General features: G+C 41.7%; 1 long non-coding RNA gene across 6 annotated transcripts; it reads right to left on the bottom strand.

Moving 5' to 3' along the window:
• Positions 1-6896: 6896 nt before the first annotated feature.
• Positions 6897-18879, bottom strand: LOC142832292 (uncharacterized). 6 transcript variants are annotated; one of them, XR_012907219.1, is made up of 7 exons: positions 18635-18879; positions 15623-15690; positions 11362-11422; positions 10741-10808; positions 9064-9308; positions 7973-8039; positions 6897-7067 (listed from the first exon to the last, which is right to left on the bottom strand). It is a non-coding gene; the product is annotated as an uncharacterized LOC142832292 (long non-coding RNA). The 6 variants fall into 6 exon arrangements; XR_012907221.1 differs by lacking the exons at positions 11362-11422; positions 15623-15690 and adding an exon at positions 10369-10468 and having other exon boundaries at positions 18635-18878; XR_012907220.1 differs by lacking the exon at positions 11362-11422 and having other exon boundaries at positions 18635-18875.

The raw sequence follows: 18879 nt of genomic DNA, 5'->3' as shown, positions 1-18879 counted from the left end.
TGATGCCAATAAATCAGGGAAGGCAGGTTACAAATCAGAAGACTTGGGTAAGGTGGAACAAAGTCCTTATGATTCTGTCCAGAAGGGAGAATTATATGCCATTCTTATGGTGCTAAGGGATTTTAAAGAACCTCTTAATATAGTTACAGATTCACAATACGCAGAAAAGTTATTTTATATATTGAAACTGCTGAATTTATACCTGATGATACAGAACTAACCTCATTGTTTATCCAGGTACAAGATTTGATCAGGAACAGGCTTTGCCCTATGTATATAACACACATCCAATCCCATACGGGTCTGCCAGGTCCTCTAGCACAAGGTAATGCAGAAATTGATCAATTATTGATTGGTAGTGTGCTACAAGCCTCTGAATTTCATAAAAAACATCATGTTAATAACAAAGGTTTGAAGAAAGAGTTTTCTATTACATGGCAACAAGCTAAGGAGATTGTAAAGAAATGCCCTACTTGCTCTTTCTATAATCAACCCCACTGCCTGCAGGGGCTAATCCAAAGGGCAACCAAAGGAATGAAACCTGGCAGATGGATGTGTTCCACTTTGCAGAATTTGGCAAATTAAAATATGTTCATCACACCATTGACACTTATTCAGGCTTTCAGTGGGCAACTGCTTTAAGTTCAGAAAAAGCTGATTCAGTAATCACTCATTTATTAGAAGTCATGGATATCATGGGTATACCTACACAAATAAAGACAGATAATGGTCCTGCTTATGTCTCTAGGAAAATGAAACGGTTTTTTGATTATTACAATATCAAGCATTTACAGGTATACCATACAATCCTACAGGTCAAGCAGTCATAGAAAGATCAAATCGAACTATAAAGAATATGTTGAACAAACAGAAAGGGGTGGGAAACACCCCCAGAAATAGGTTACATAATGTTCTGTTAACCTTGAATTTTCTCAACGCTAATAAGAAAGGAACAATGGCTGCTGAAAGACATTGGATAATGGAAAAGTCTACTGAACTAAATCAACCAGTTTATTTCAAGGATGTGCTGACCTCATAATGGAAGCCGAGAGATGTGCTGCATTGGGGAAGGGGTTTTGTTCTTGTCTCCACAGGTGAGGAAAAATTGTGGATACCGTCAAAATTAATAAAGGTTCAGTTTGAAGAAGAGAAGCCACTTGGAGAAGATAAATAACAATTCATTCACAAGGATGGCTATCATACTCATGGTAAGAAATACAGATAGGTTGGGGGCAGGGTTCTTTTCTTATCTCCACAGGAAAATACTCATCTTCAAAGAATTTAAGGGACCCTGAATATTTAATTACTGACAGATGGAAACTAGTTACGACCCACTAAGGATCAACAATAAAACTATATACATTCTGTAAGTATTAATTTTTATATGTCTTATTAAACGTTTCTTTATAAATATGTAGAGCTGGTTTTGGAGTTGGTCCGTGGCTCAGTCCCTCTTCAATCCCAAGCCTGTTGATAAGAGATATTTCAGAGTTTCTGTCTCAGGTCAGGAGCCATGAAATGGGACAGAATAAGAATAATTATATACTTGATAAACTTTCTTTGCCTTTCCTCATATCTGTGTCTTTCTTTATATGTCCTTGTTGTTAATGTTTAAATTTCCCATAACAAGCACAAATTTTCCTACAGTAATCTTTGAAGTTTCCAGGATGAAGATGGGGCCCCACAACATCAACTCAATCTGGTTTTTATGACGTCATGAATTTTTTTTAAGCACTAATATTAGACCTGTTTTTTGGTACCAACTTCATGAAAAAATTTTGAATGGTGCACATTTTTGACAGCACTGTGGCCAGACCTTCTCAAAACACTCAGAGACTAGTTACAATTTTCTTAGGTCAAAGGTTAATTTGGGAATTTTACCATCATTTGCTTTCACAGGAGCCCCTAAGAAGAATGTCGCCCCCATGTCAGCTAGAAGCAATTTTAGAGGACAACGTCCCCTCTCCCAACAGAGTTTGCCCTCAGGGTTAGGGACAACTTTTAGTGGTTGGTTTAGGGTTGAGGGGATGGGGAGATATTTTATGGAATTAGCGGTATATTCAAAAAAAGGGGGATTAACTGGTTTGATGTGATGATTGGTATTTGTGAATTACTGTTTTTAGAAAATTGTATTGGTACTGTTTCTTGTATATTGACATATTGAATATTGAATGTGAGTGTTCCTACCTCTATTTTTGTATGCTTATAACTTTGTCTATATTGTATTGATACATTTACCATATTACAATGTACATTTCTACCTCTGATATTATTTAATAACATTGTTTACATTTGATATTTAATGACATTGTTCCAGTTGAAGATAATTGTCTTCATATATTGCACAGTTGTTTATTCTCTTAGTCTTCAAGTTAGGTATTGAGAATTAATCAGGTCTTTTAGATACATAGAGATTATATTTAGTATAGATAGTATAATCTTCAGCCTCTTCGAAGAGCTGTAGAAAATGGCCTTTAATCTAACCTAGAATTCTGTGCCAACGAGACACAATCACTCCTGGCAATGCCACTCTACTCCCGAGAGAACGTTGAGCACCAGGACACTCCACTGGGAGCTTGTCTTCTTGGCAGAACTGGCCTTTGGGTTAAGAAAAGCACATACCTCAACTACTGACTAAGATACAGAATATCCATAAGTGGATGAAACAGGATTGTCTTATCTTGACAAGACAGGGTAGGATAGTTCTAAGAAAGTTCCTTTTCTTTAATAATGGTATGTCAGTTATGTTAGGCCTTAGCCAAAGTTGGTTGACTCAACATTACAAACAAGACTTTGGGTGATTGCCCAGGTAGTCAGTTGTCTCTGTCATTTGTTGCACATTTTGGATATCTCTCATTTGTTAAGTAATATTTATTCCCTTCTCAGATCTTTGATTGAGTTGAAGATTATATAATTGTAGTTACTCTCTACATTATTTAGACTCCTTGAGATAGAATGTTTAGCAAAACTTTTGTTCTCAATATTGTTTGTTATATTTATTATTTGTTATTATTGTATATAGTTGTATTTGGTTTAGTTCTGTCTTATTTAGACAAAAGGGGGAGATGTAGGGATAGCCCAGCCCCCTTAGGGGGCGTGTTCGCCTCGGGCTAATGTTTACATATAAATCTGGCGAGCATGAGCCTGCCGCCCTCTTTTTTTTTGTATCTCCTGCTCACTGCTGGATCCCTGGTGTTGTAAGCTATCCCCTCATTAAAATTTGCTGTTTCATATTAAGCTAGCCTGGTTACTATGATGCCTACACTATCCCAGCCCCAGGCCTGAGAGTTGTATTGGTCTGGACTCCAAATCTGCCAAGCTTTCCACAATGTCCTGCTTTGTTGTATTTGGCAGTCTTATGATTAAGTATTTTTGAGTGCAAAGTTCTATAAAATGTTCATGCCAATCTCATATAAACTCAGCAATTTGAATGTCCTGAACAGCTGCCATCTTAGTGGCAATCTTAGCTAGCTAGAACACCAAGGAAGAGTTGAATCCAAAGGTGTCCACTCTTTGTGCAGAACTTCATATCAGAAGATGGACGGGGGACTGGAGAGATGGCTCAGAGGTTAAGAGCATTGCCTGCTCTTCCAAAGGTCCTGAGTTCAATTTCTGGCAACCACATGGTGGCTCACAACCATCTGTAATGGGGTCTGGTGCCCTCTTCTGGCCTGTAGGCATACACGCAGACAGAATATTGTATACATAATAAATAAATAAATAAATATTAAAAAAAAGAAGATGGACGGACAGTTTGGCCCAGTGGTTAATGTTACCACAATCCAGGTGAATTCATCCTGGCAGGACCCCATCATCTTCTTGAAGACCTCAAAAATTACTGTTAGGGATGATCATGGTTAATTTTAATCAACTTAAAACATCTCAAATGCCATATTCAGCAGCTCTCTGAAAGGTTTGAGGACCACAATTAATTAAGTACATCCAAGGTACACAAATTTAGTTCCTAGTTACCTGCTTCAGACTCAAACCTAAAAACACATACAGGAAACTAGATGAGCTTATTTCTAGAATGAGTTAGTACCTCTGCATTTCACAACAGAAAGTGTATATATACATAACAATCTTAGAGAACTTGGGATAATATTTAGAACTTAAGAAAAATTCTGGAGAGTCGAGTGAACACCAAAAGATTATGAGATTAGTGGCAATAGTGTGGTTTCTTAAGTTTGGTTTGTCTTCTTACCACACCAGGAAGCTCTTTTGACAAGAGACAGAGATCTGGGGTTTTCCTTTAAGAAGAATGCATGGGTGTAGAGGAGAGAGTCACACTCCAAAGCCAGCTTTGATTGTTTTAAATATGTATTTATTATGTATACAATATTCTGTCTGCGTGTATGCCTGCATGCCAGAAGAGGGCACCAGACCCCATTACAGATGGTTGTGCGCCACCGTGTGGTTGCTAGGAATTGAACTCAGGACCTTTGGAAGAGCGGGCAATGCTCTTAACCGCTGAGCCATCTCTCCAGCCCGCCAGCTTTAATTTTTAATAGAAGTGAGACCATATAAAGACCATTTCAAACATATGTCTGTAGAGGGCAGCATAGACAACCATTTGGGAACCCACCATAGGTGAGCCAGCGTTCACGTCAGGAAGAATGGGCCCACCCAGGTTGTACCACACCCAGTCCATATTGGGTAGTTGTCTTGTGGAGAGGAGCAGCCACTCAGGCAGGATGATGGCATGGGTACCAGTACTAGTCTGGGGCTCCAGGCCCAGATTTTAGGCTGGTCACGTGGAGGCAGGCAATGACACTTGGACATCTTTTCTCCAGATGTTACACTTGTCTAGTGGTAACCGGTTTCCTTAGTTGGATGTTTTTACTCTCCTGGAAAGATAAAAGCAATACCCTGCCCCAAATCTAACTCTGCGGAATTCCTTTTGCAGCAGGTTATATCTCTCCTAAGGCAAAATGATTTTGGGCAACAGAAAAAGAATTATCTTTCAATTTTATAAATGTCTTTTTGAAATTTTGAAACTAAATATGCCTTAGTATGTATAAATAAATATGCCAATATTCTCCTTTCTCTTCTTATGTAAATTCAAGGTTTAAGATATTTATTTTTAGATCACAAAGGACATTCCTTTGCTGGATTGTTCTTTGGGCTGCCAGTTCACAAAAACCAACATGGAAACTCACTATTCTGAAAGCTTGGTCTATAGCTTAGGCTTGTTTCTAACTAGCTCTTATAACTTATATTAGTCCATTTTTTTCATCTGCCTATTGTTGCCATGTGACTTGTGGCTTTTACCTCTCTCTCCTTCTGGCTGGCTTTCTTCTTCCCTGAGACCTCAGTTCCTAACTACTTCCAGCCTAGCTAATGGCCAATTAGCTTTTATTAAACCAATCACTATAACACATCTTCATACAATGTAAAGGAAGAGTCCACATCAACAAGAAACATTCACTTTGAGTTTCAGCCTACCTTTTGCAAGAGGCTTTTAAATTTAAATCACTCTAATTATTAAATGCCTGCCTCTGCTCCCAAGTGCTAGGATTAAAGATGTGAACCACTGCCTGACTATGGATTCCTTATGACAGATATTTTCATATGGTTGTCCTGGTTTAATTTGGTTCTCCAATTTCCCTTATAATTTAGTGTTAGGGGTAAACTTTCAAGTTTTTCAAATGTTTAATCTGTCATTCTTGCTGATTTGCTCTGAATCTGTTCCCTGGCAAACTTTTATAGTCTAGTCTTAATTTAACATGATGGCAAATTGTCTACTATTTCATTGTTTTGAGATGTTTTGTTTATCTTGCTTGTATAAAATATATAGAATTTCATGTCTTTGCTCAGTTTGGTTAGGTTTTGCCATTTCCATTTATACCTCCCATGACCTTTGCCATTTATCTTCTAGTTAGTGCTTTTCCATTTGATCACCACACTGCTATACAATTGGACATGCACCGTGAATTTGAGAAGATATAGATTTTTCTCTTTTGTTTTGTTTTGTTTTTCTCGACAGGGTTTCTCTGTGTAGCTTTGGAGCCTGTCCTGGAACTTATTTGTAGACCAGGCTGCCCTCAAACTCACTGAGCTCAGCCCAGTGCTTGGCTCTAAATCTCTGCATCTGGTTCCATCAGTTACTGGATGAAGGTTCTATGACAATTAGGGTAGTCACCAATCTGATTACAGTAGAGGCCAGTTCAGGCACCCTCTCTTGATAGCCAGGAGTTCTAGCTGGGATCATCCCTGTGTATTCCCAGGAATCTCCCCAGCACCAGCCCCACAATGGCTCCCTCCATCAAGATATTTCTTTTATTGCTGTCTCTCTCCCTGATGCATTAGCTGACTTTTGGAGCCTGTTCCCTATGGTGGGATTCCTTACTCAACCTTGATGCAGGGGGTTGAGGGGAGGTGGGTAGGAGCAGGAGGAGGGAAGGGAAGGGAACTGTAGTTGGTATGTAAAATAAGTAAAAACAAATTAAATAAAAAGGTTTGGTTATGAAGTTTATATTCATTCCAGGAATTCAATATCACTTCATGATTAATATCCTCAATTATTGTGACAACAGTCCAAGTTAATAATGAAGTGACCAAAGGGACCTTTCTCCCTTATTTATGTCTTTTCATTCTCCTTATTTTAAAACTCTGTCCAATAGTTCATCTAAATTGCTTCTTCTGGAAACCAGGAGTTATAAACAATTTGCAGGCAGTATAATAGTTGTGTTCTTAATACTTGTGTTCCCGCTAACTTTAAAAATGATGCAATAGCTCAACATAACTCAAAGGTTTTTCCTGGTTTCTGCACCATTACTCACTCACCTTTCTCTGAGGGTCCTCATTCTCTTATCTTGTAGCCAATTATTGTCCTTGTCACCATTGGTGATGGTGGCCCTGAGAGAACTAAGCAGATAAACGACAAACACACTATAGTCTCATGCAATAGCCAACTTTATTCCAAGCTCCAGAAAATTTATATTCTGAAGGTTAATAAAGATTGCCTGAGTAAAGCTGTAGTGTGTTCAAACGCTAGATGATGACAAAAACAATCTCCAGAGGACAGAAGCTTGATTTTCCATGAAGGCGTATGAAGCATAGTTTCACTGAATGAAAAAAGTAAACAACAGTGAGCAATATGAAGCAAACCCACTCCTGTTACATTGGGAGGAAGACAAAACCACAGTCCAAAATATATTCTGTTTTGAAGAAACAATTGTCTTGTTTCCTTGAAGTGTTCATACAAGTGCTCAAAATTCTCCTCACTTGACTTCATTCATGGACACTATTCTGGCAAGACACATGAATATAAGTAATTTTATTTATTTATTAATGGAGGAAGGTCATTGGTTAAAATAAAAGAAGCTGCTTGGCTCTCATTGGTTAGGAGATAGGTGGGAGGAGTAAACAGAACAGAATGCCGGGAGGAAGAGGAAGTGAGGTCAGACTCGACAGCTCTCCTCTCCGGAGCAGACGCCTCAGAGAGACGCCATGTCCTAGCTCCGACCCAGGATGGACTTAGGCTAGAATCTTCCCGGTAAGACCGGTGCTATATAGATGATAAGAAATGGGCTAGTCCAGGTGCGAGAGTTAGCCTAGAAGAGGGTGGGTAGAAATGAGCCAAGCGGTGTTTAAATGAATACAGTGTCTGTGTAATTATTTCGGGGCATAAGCTAGCCAGGCAGGCGGCTGGGGTATTGGGGACGCAGCCCCGCCACCCATATTACAACAATTTATGGTTTTTTTGAGGCAAGGTTTCTCTGTGCAACAGTCCTAACTGTCCTAGAACTAACTCTTGTAGACCAGGCTGGCCTCGAACTCACTGAGATCTGCCTATCTCTGTCTCTTGAATGCTGAGGTTAAAGGCATGTGCCACCACCACCCAACAAGTAATTTTAGGAAAAAAAAATAAAACATATACATGAAGTAATGATGTAAGTCACAAAACAATCCCACACCAGGTCAGAATTATGAATAATAAAAGGGTTATTTATTTAAGGGGAAAACTTACAGATCACTGTCCTAGACAACAGTCCTCTGCACGAACAGGAACAGAATCTAGCAGCCTCAATGGAGAGCTGGAAGCAAGAGAGCAGGCCCACAGTTACCGCTGCTTTTACAGTATAAGAGACCACGCCCAACTGGGCTGGTATCTTAAAGGCTATGGCTGAAGGAGCAGAATGAGCTCCCACAGCAATGAAGATCTTTTGAAAATAGGGATATCTCCTCTCCCACTCTTCTGTCTCTCTCATGCATGCACACACACACACACACACACACACACACACACACACAAGCCTTTATACCGTTAACATGCCTGATGCCCAAGAAAGGCCGAAAAGTGCATCAGACTCTGGACACTGCTTACTTTAAGTGCTAACACAGTTCTCTTGATGTGAAAGACCCTAACAAGTGATTCCGATGATCAGTGAAGGATCCACATTATACTAGGGAAAGTTCCATCATGCAATGCATACTTTTAAAAAATGATGATTTATTTTTATGTTATATGAAGAGGTGTTTTGTCTGCATGTATGTCTGTATGAGGGTGTTGGATGCCCTGGAACTGGACTTACAGTTGTGAGCTTCTACAAGGGTACTGAGAATTGAACCTGAGTCTTTGGAAATTCAGTCATCTTTCCAGATCCCTTTTTTGAATTTTATGAGAAAATATCTCTATATATACCTAAGGCCATCCTGAAACTCAATTGCCATCAGGTAATCAGGCTTAGCAGCAACCACATTTACCACACTGATACAATTCTCTGTCATTCATTTGCTTCTGAGAAAATGTTAACAAACATTTATTCTACAAAATAAATTAACATGATCAAAAAATAATGGATGACAGCATAAATGTCATTTTCATTTGTGAATAAATAGCCTCATTTATTAGGTTCACGGGGATTGTCACCAGTGTGAAATTTTTCATGACTTTGAAGGTGACTGCAATAGAAAAGACTTTACTGCACTGACTACATTCATAATGTTTTTGTCAAGTATGACTCCTTTCATGACTGTAAAGATGGCTGTTCTGTGCAAAGACTTTGCCACATTGATTAAAATCACAGGGTTTTCTCACCAGTATGACTTTTTACTTACTTGAATGTGACTGTTATATGCAACATTTATACCAAATTGATTATATACATTAGGTTTCATTCCAGTATGACTTCTTTCAAGCCTGTGAAGACTACTCTTCTGTGCAAAGACTTTACCACATTGATAACATAAATAAGGTTTCTCTCCAGTATGACTTCTTTCATGACCAAAATTTTTCTTCTCTGAAAAGGCTTTATCACATCAATTACATGCATAGGGTTTCTTCGATATGGATTCTTTCATGCCTGTGAAGATAAGGATTGTGTGCAAAGGCTTTATCACATTGATTATATTAACGGGTTTCTCACTGGCATGAATGCTTTCAAGACTGAAAAGATGACTCTTATGAGCAAAGGCTTTACCGCATTGATTACATGCATAGGGTTCACTCTGGTATGACTTCTTTCATGCCCGTGAAGACTACTCTTCTGTGTAAAGGCTTTACCGCATTGATTACACGCATAGGGTTTCTTTCCAGTATGAATCATTTCATGCCTGTGAAGACTAATCTTCTGTGCAAAAGCTTTACAACAATAATTACATTTATAAGGTTTCTCTCCAGTGTGAATTCTTAGATGAGAAGATGACTCTTACATGCAAAGAATAAACCACATTGATTACATCCATAGGGGGTTTCTCTCCCATATGAATTCTTAGATGAGTGAGGTGATTCTTACGTGCAAAGGTTTTATCACATTGGTTACATTCATAGGGTCACTTTCCAGAGTGACTTCTCTTATGTATTTGAAGATAACTGGGATATGCAAAGGCTTTATTACATTGATAATAGTCATACCTTTCTCTCTAGCTCGAGTTCTATGTACTTGATGAAGACTGTGACATGCAAAGGCTTTATAACTTTGATTATACTCATGAGGTTTTCCTAGAAAGTCTCCTGTTCTGTCACCTCTCGAGGTAAGTCTTGTTGAGGTGCCTTTTGTTTAGACACTTAAAGATCAGACATATCACATTTCCCTTTGTAACCCAGTCAGCCATGGTATTTTAAAGAATGTTATGAAAGCCGGGCAGTGGTGGCGCACGCCTTTAATCCCAGCACTCAGGAGGCAGAGGCAGGCGGATCTCTGTGAGTTCTAGGCCAGCCTGGTCTACAAGAGCTAGTTCCAGGACAGGCTCCAAAGCTACAGAGAAACCCTGTCTCGAAAAACTAAAAAAAAAAAAAGTTATGAAAGTTTTTTCAAAAAAAAAAACTAAAGGGAAAAGGAGGTCCCAGGTGCTGGAGGTAGTACAACAGAAAACTGATCAGGATAAATAAGAGTTTTTGCACAAGCTGAAAGTCATCTTTACCTTCTCTGGTAATGAGACAGGGTTAGACTTAGAGATATCCAGCAAAATTTTGGTATCCCACCCTCTTTCAGAAGACTATCTCATAGATGAAAGTTATGCCCTGGAAACAAAAAGGAAAATTAAATTTATATTGCCTGGCTTGATGAAAGCAAGCATCCTGGTGGCCTGCCGGTCACACTGGAATATTCCTATCCTGCTTATGACGAAACCTGGACCCTCTAGTTCTCACGAGTCTGGTTCTTCCAGAGAAACAGGTATACACTGTCTTGGAGCTGAAAGATGCATTCTTCACCCTTCCACTGGCAGTGGAGAGTCAACCATCTTTGTTTGTAAATGGACAGACCCAGTGGGAGGTTACAGTGGACAACATACCTGGACCAAGTTTCCCCAGGAGTTAAGGACACTAAATGCAGAGTTTCTGCCCTTCCTTCAGAGGTTTCCTGGGAAAACAGATTACAAAAGGGCCACTCAGGGAGTACTGCAAGTTTAGAGATATTTTTATTAGCCCAACTTTGAGTAGAAGCTGAGGGGAGACAAAAGGAGCCTGTCTCAGAGCAGGACTGCTGCCATCCTTCAGATCCCAGCCCCAAAGACTAAGAAACGGGTAGAGGAGTTCTGAGGTGCAGCTGGATATGGTTGTTTCTGGATACCAGAGTTTCTGGAAATGGTGAAGCCTCTACACACCAGCACAAAGCGGCCCTGGGCAGGACTGAGACTCAACAAAAGCCATGCACAGCTTTAAAAACAGCAGTGATTTCCACTCCAGCCATAGAACTTCCAGATGTTTCAAAACCTTTACATCTGTTTGTCCACAAAACACAAGACAAAAGGGGTTTCAACCTAAAATTGGGGCCATGGGAATGTCAGTGAAGTACTTGTCCAAATGACTGAACCCTGTAGGCACAGGTTGGCCCATCTGTCCAAGCGCAATGGAGGCTAATCCTAGTTTAAGAAAGAAAATAAGTTAACACTGGGTCAAGATCTTGTACTCACAGCACACCATGACATGGCTGAGGCAGCCCTCTTGTGTGATGACACGGGTGCTCGTCCATGACTGTCAGGAGATGAAAGATAAACATGGGAGATGCAGCAGTTCCATTAACTGGAAAGATGAGCCCAGACACCAGGTACCTCAGCCCACAGAGCAGAACTAATTGATATGAACTAGGCTTTCAGGTGGGGAAAAGGAAAGACCTCCATCAAATACGTGAACAGTCACTATTCTATTACTACTGAGCATGTCCACAATAACATCTTCAGAGAAAGAAGGCCTATCGCCACTGGTAAAAAGGACATTCAAAATTCTTGGGCCTCCTAGAAGTTATTTTGCTTCCCCTATGAACTGCTGCCCTCCATAGTTGCTCTTCTCACCTAGCTGCCCACCAGATCAGTAGGGAAATTCTGGAACCAGAGCAGGGGTTCATCAGATATTCTGATGATATAGCATTACCACTTACTACCTAAGTCTCCATGGTAGGAAAAACAGACCATCAAAACCACAGAGAACAAAGGATATCACAGGGAAGGGTCAGCCTCCCAAAACAACCAAGAGGAAGGTGGCAACTAACCTTCAAAGGCTACTGATCTGAGGTTCACCAAACTTTCTGAGTTGTTCAGACCAAGATACCTGACTGGAGAACTGAGCAAGGGATGTCTCAGCCAGATGCAAGGTTTGTGCTCAAGTGAATCCAAAACAGAGAGCTCTTACCCAGGAAAGCGTCCAAATAACAAAGCAAGACCCCCCCCAAAAAAAAAAAAACTTGGGGAAAAATGACTTCACCAAGATCCACCCTGACAAGGGAGGATAACAGTACTTGCTAGGTTTTTGTTTGTTTGTTTTTTGTTTTAGATACCCCTTCCTGAATGGTAAAACTGTTCCCCACCTAGACTAAAACAACTCAAATACTAGCTTAAAAACCTCCTCCAGGAACTAGTCCCATTATTTGGGATCCCCCTAACAATAGGGCCCAACAATGGCCTGGCTTTCATTGCCAAAAAAAAAAAAATCTCTCAATTAATAGCCAAAGCTTTACACATTGATTGAAAATTTCATTGTGCATTCAGACCTCAGAGTCTGGCCAGGTAAGAAGAATACACAGGACATGTGGGGGGAAAAAACTTTTAACAAAACTCTGATTAGTGAAAGGCCCAAACCCTCACCCAGTACACCACTTTGGCAGCCATGATAGGCTACAGAAAAGACCCAGCAAAATGTAGGACTCTGATTCAGCAGGATGTGCTGAGCCCCCAACCTTGCCCTAATTACTGAGAAGAAACTGCCAGATGCCCTCCATACGGTAAGGAACCAATCAGAAGTTAGCTGGCGGGCTCTGATGTGCTGGATAATAATGGAAAGAAATAACCACAACAACAGCCCCCCATGGCTTCCAGGCATAGCAACCTTTCTACAGCTGCAGTTGACCAATCACCTCAGGACAGGTTTTCCCTGATGAGGTTAGGGCAGGCGTGACCTTTTGGGTACCCAGAGAAAACTGCCATCCTGCCCTGCTCTCTCTCTTGTTCCCACATTATACACCTTGAGGTTGAACTTCTCATTCCTATTCCATGAGTTTTTCCCTTACAATAAAGAATAATAACTGGGGCTGGAGAGATGGCTCAGAGGTTAAGAGCATTGCCTGCTCTCCCAAAGGTCCTGAGTTCAATTCCTAGCAACCACATGGTGGCTCACAACCCTCTGTAATGAGACCTGGCGCCCTCTTCTGGCATGCAGGCACACGCACCCAGAATACTGTATACATAATAAATAAACATTTTTTAAAAATATTTATTTATTTAGTATGTATACAATATTCTGTCTGTGTGTATGCCTGCAGGCCAGAAGAGGGCACCAGACCCCATTACAGAGGGTTGTGAGACACCATGTGGTTGCTAGGAATTGAACTCAGGACCTTTGGAAGAGCAGGCAATGCTCTTAACCGCTGAGCCATCTCTCCAGCCCCTAAATAAACATTTTTTAAAAAAAGAATAATAACTGGAATCTTTTGGAGTTATCTTGGGATTATTCAACTCATGTCCTCACCCCTTTTACACATTCAGCTACATCTTCCAGTCCAGAGGTGCGCAATCCTGAGACTGTCACTATGCTACTTGCAGACCCCATATGTTCCCCCTTGCTCTATTCCCAATAAATGTCCCCACCCCACTGCGACTCAGAGTCTCTCCTACTCCAGCTTCTGTGTCAGACTGACGGAGGACCCAAGTTAACTCAAAATTTAAAATACTCTTGGATTTTGCAGTGGATCTAGTCTCTTGGTGGTTTATTTGGGGAGTCCAGACTCTGGACACACATTTGGGGACTCATTCTAGATCCCCAAAACCGACTACAATCCCCCTCCATTGAATTGTGGGGCACCAACCATAAGGTAACTTTGTTTTGTCGAGGCAAGTTCTGGTCAAGTTCTGGTTTGTTTTTTGTTTGTGGCCATTGCAGCTCTTCTGTAAAACCTGCGTAAGATTCAAGCCGATGTATGGTGGACTGCAGGTTGGGGTGACTGGGAAAGGTTCCAGCACCATGTGGGCAGATAAGAAGATATGTCAGGAGGGGATTGTATCCCCATAGTTCATCTGGAAAGGCTGAGTGGGTCACTACCGTGAATGTGCTTCATTTTCAGATCTGTATATGGCCACCTGGTTTGGGGTGTGTGTGTGTGTGTGTGTGTGTGTGTGTGTGTGTGTGTGTGTGTGTGTGTTTCATTGTGTTTATCCCTCTGTTTTGGTGATTTGGACACCCTAAGATCATGGACCAAGCATTTAGTCATCCCGCCCCACTAAGACTGTTCCTTGATAACTTTAGGGACTTCTTTAAGGACTTCAAGGACCATGGACAACGCAATGGGTTGGACAATCTAAAGCCGAGGCACCTGAGAAACCTATGTGAATTAGAATGGCTGGTCTTTAATACCAACTGGCTGCCAGAGGGCACCTTTAATTTGTCTCTTATAGGAAAAACTAAGGATGTCATCTATGAAAGACCAGGGAACCCCAACCAAATACCTACACCTCCATGTAGGGAGCGTTGATCTTGGCTTAAGCCTCTAGTCCTGACTCTACTGCCAAAAGAGCAAGGCCAGCAACCTGGATTTGGGTGAAGTTGTCAAGGCCATGGCAAGACTCACCTGTGGTCCTGGTACAGAAGCTCACTGAAAGATTAAGAACACATTGCCAAGTAGTGGTGGCACACGCTTTAATCCCAGCACTCAGGAGGCAAAGACAGCAGATCTCTGTGAGTTCAAGGCCACCCTGGTCTACAACAGCTAGTTCCAGGACAGACTCCAAAGCTCCAGAGAAACCCTGTCTGCATTTAATATTGTAGTAGTTACGGGCATCGTTGCATTAACTGCTACTGCTGCGACAGCTGGACTGGCGCGCCACAAGGAAACTCAAACTGCCGAGAGTGGCACATGCATTCTACAAAACTACGAACTCAACAAGGTAAAATAGTGAGGTAGTTAATGAAACAGCTGGTTTGAGACAAGCTGTTCTACTGAGGGATTGCCAGGAGCCATGTCAGAGGAGCAGCAGATGGCAACCAACTTCAGGGGGTTTGCCCACCAGGAAACAGAACCCTGATGGATGAATCTTGAACAGGCAAGGCCCAAGAGCCTCAGCCACAGAATGTTTCTTGATACTGCTGTGTCTTTGTTTACCACCGACATCTTTCTCTGGAATCAGGCATGGTGTGAATGGGTGTGGGGGGATCCCCACGGCCCTGACTAAAGCAACTGGACACTTTTACCTATGGATTATTAAGATGATTTCTTCCTAAAATGTACTGTTTAACTGAAGCAATAATTTTATACAATAATAGTGCTAATTTAAACAGGATTTTGATGATTGGGGGTTTTTAATAAAGATAGTAAGGGATTATGATAAAGGTTGGTTTAGTGAAAAAATTAACATAGGTAAAGGTAGGATACAATGTTGCCCCTGCCTCTGATAATGCTGGAGAGGATAAAAAATAGAACAAGGAATTGTCAACACAGCTAACACATGAGTTTCTATTGAGGAGCCATATAGACTATGACTTAGGTTAATGGTTTTCTTAAGAAAAACAATTGAGTCATGATCATCTCATTAGATAAAGAAAAGGCCCTTGACAAAAATACACCTCTTCATGATAAAAGTCCTGCAAAGATAAGGAATACAAGGAATATATCTAAACAAAATAAAGACAATTTCTAGCAAACCTAAAACTATTATCAAATTAAATGGAGGGAAACTCAAAGTTATTTACCTAAAATCAGGAACAAGACAAGGCTGTCCACTCTCTCCACATCTATTCAATACAGAATATTGTCTTAGCTAGAGCAATAAGACAAATTGGAAAGGAAAAAGTGAAAGTATATTTATTTACAGATAATGTAATAGTATATGTAAGTGAACCAAAAAGTTCCACAGAGAACATCTATGGTTGATAAACACTTTCAGCAAAGCACCTGGATATACAATTATCTCACAAAAATCAGTAGCTAAGCCGGGCGGTGGTGGCGCACGCCTTTAATCCCAGCACTCGGGAGGCAGAGGCAGGCAGATCTCTGTGAGTTCGAGACCAGCCTGGTCTACAAGAGCTAGTCCCAGGACAGGCTCCAAAACCACAGAGAAACCCTGTCTCGAAAAAAAAAATCAGTAGCTAATGTTAGCATTCAGGCATTACGCTTGCCAGCCCTTAGGTCCTCCCTGCAGTCACTCAGAACACTCACAGGGCACAAGCACTTGTGAGTAGTCAGGACTTGCACTGGCCTGCTCTTGGGGACCTGGCAGGATACATCCTCAGCTACAGCCGTTCCCTGTGTGCATGCTCTATATTCCCTTGTAGAGGGCGAGACCCGCTCAGCCCCCCACTTTTCTCCTGCAGCTCCCAAACCCAGAGGTTGACCTATCGAGCCTTCTCCTACAGAGTCAGCCAGGGCTCCTGGAAGGGGGCGCTGAGGCTAAAGAAATGTTAGAGGGAGAGAAATTGAGTCAGAAAACACAGGTCAGATAGATTCAGGGGACTGCCAGCTTACTCCAGACAGTCCCAAGTTCATTTCACAGCCTGATTATACACAAAAGCAGAACACAGCACAGCACAGTAAGTCAGTATCTGACCACAAGACCATTCCTGTTCTTGCTCAAGCAGTTTCTTCTATTTGGATGTGCCCTAAGGTTTGGCATCAGCAGTATTCTTTCTACTGGATAGTGTGTTCTTTTCTCTTGGGCAAAATGTTCTTTCCCATGGGCTTAATCAGAACTGTCTCACAGCAAGTAGAGTAGGCAAGCTTGAACTCAAATGACTTTTAAGTCAAAACTGACTCTAGATGGAAACCGAGTCACAGGTGAGTTCCCATATTGACTGCCTCCCTTCCCCTCCCCAGCCAATAAACCTCCCACGTGAGTTCTGTCTATGGTGTAACTTTCCTTCCCACCACTACCACCACTTCAGCTGCCAAAACAGTTCTCCTCAGTACAAACCACAAAAGAACTGCGGGGAAAAAAACAGGGAAATAACACCGTTCAAAATTGCTCAGATTATACAAACTATTTTGGGGTAACATTAACCAACCAAGCGAAAAACTTTTTTGACAAAACTTCAAGTCTTGGGCTGGAGAGATGGCTCAGCGGTTAAGAGCACTGACTTCCAGAGTCCTGAGTTCAATTCCCAGCAACCACATGGTGGCTCAAAACCATCTATAATGAGATCTGGTGCCCTATTCTGGCCTGCAGGCAGGATACTGTATAAATAAATAAATAAATCTTAAAAAAAAAAAAACTTCAAGTCTTTGAAGAAACTGAAGACAGCTCTCCCAAGCTCATAGATTGATAGGACTAACATAGTAAAAATGGCAATCCTACCAAAAGCAACCTACACTTTCAATGTAATTCCCATCAAAATCCCAACACAGTTCTTTACAGACCTCAAAAGGACAATCCTCAACTTCAAATAGAAAAATAAAATACCCATATAGCTAAAGCAATCCTGACGAATAAAAGAACCTGCTGGAGTTCCAGACTGCATGTGTGCTACAGATGCATGGTTATACAACCACACAGTATCAGCGTAACAACACACATTGGTCAATGCGATCAAACTGAAGACTTCAGACATGAACCCACATGCCTATGAACATCTGGGTTATTATAAAAAAGCCAAAAATACACACTAGAGAAAAAACAGCATCTTCAACAAATGGTGCTGGTCAAAATGGATGTGTGAATGTAGAAGAATGCAAACAGATCTATACTCATCGTTCTGTACAGAACTCACGTCCACGTGTGTAAGAGACTGTATGACCTGTGTAAAATGTTAGCTGCTGAGTACTGCAGGCTCACACACAAGCCACAGCGGAACGCTCGGTGTCTCAATCCTCTCACCTGACTAAACAGAGACAACCAGGTCTGTACGAACCAACATGAGAGAGTCACCCAATCGGAGATTTCAGTGGCTCAAGGTAACCTCTCCAAATTGTGCACCCACAGATTTGGTTTTCCATGAAGTAACAAACTGGGAAAGTAAACAGAAAGACACTCCCCTGCACAATCAGATCCTTCTTTATAACAAAGACACCTGTAGCTCACTGACTTAAGCAACCTCCAGTCTAGCTATGGCCTACCCTATTCCCCTGTGGTGTACACAATAAACTATTCCTTCTCTTCTGGTCTCAGTGGAGAAGCTGTGTTCCACACGAACCCTTTTCCTATTAGCCCAATGGACAGCCCACTCTGTGACCCCAGTGGGTAGTTTTAGAAGTGTGCGCTGCTAGCAGGGCAGTGGTGGCACACGCCTGTGATTGCTGCACTCGGCACAGGTAGAGGCACAGGTAGATGGATCTCTGTGAGGTGACTGGCAGCCTGGTCTACGGAGTGAGTTCCAGGACAGCCCGAGCTGTCTCATTGATTATACAGCACACAGTGACACCGTCTGACTTCAAAACTTAGCATACAACTGCAATAAAGATTGTACTGACTGGAAAACAATAAAGAGATCAACAGAACATGAGAGCAAAGTTAGAAATGGGAACACAATTTGACACATGAGGCCAGGAAACCCAGTAAGTGGGGCCTTACTAACACACGTGACTGGTCCACCCTGGCCTCTCCGCGCAGATGTGTTCATGACACAGACTTTACGCCCTGCACAGAACTAACTGCAGTCGGATCCTACACTTGAATGTTCAGTGCCAAGTGCAGAACTTCTAGAAGACGCCAGAGGAAGCAGGGCTATGAGAGCAAATTTGCCTTCCCTGGTGACAGTAAAAACAGCGCATACCTGGGCCCTGCAACAAACCGCGCGCAAGACGAAAGGGTTCGCGCTTCCCATGCTCTGCGCAGGCACACCCCAGGAAGCCACGTGATTAGGGTGTCCGCTGATTCCCCGCCTAGCTCCCGGAAGTGGCACAGCCCGAGTGTGACCTCACAGTGTTTGGTGGCCGTTTCCTACAGCTCTGGGAGGACACCACACCGGTTCCCACAGATTCTCCCCGCGAGGGGGCGGCGCCTTTTAGTCACCGTGGC

The sequence above is a fragment of the Microtus pennsylvanicus genome, chromosome 12 (genome assembly GCF_037038515.1).
Source record: "Microtus pennsylvanicus isolate mMicPen1 chromosome 12, mMicPen1.hap1, whole genome shotgun sequence".
NCBI lineage: Eukaryota > Metazoa > Chordata > Mammalia > Rodentia > Cricetidae > Microtus > Microtus pennsylvanicus.
The sequence above is the reverse complement of the archived record's forward strand: the minus strand, read 5'-3'. Positions and strand labels throughout refer to the sequence as shown.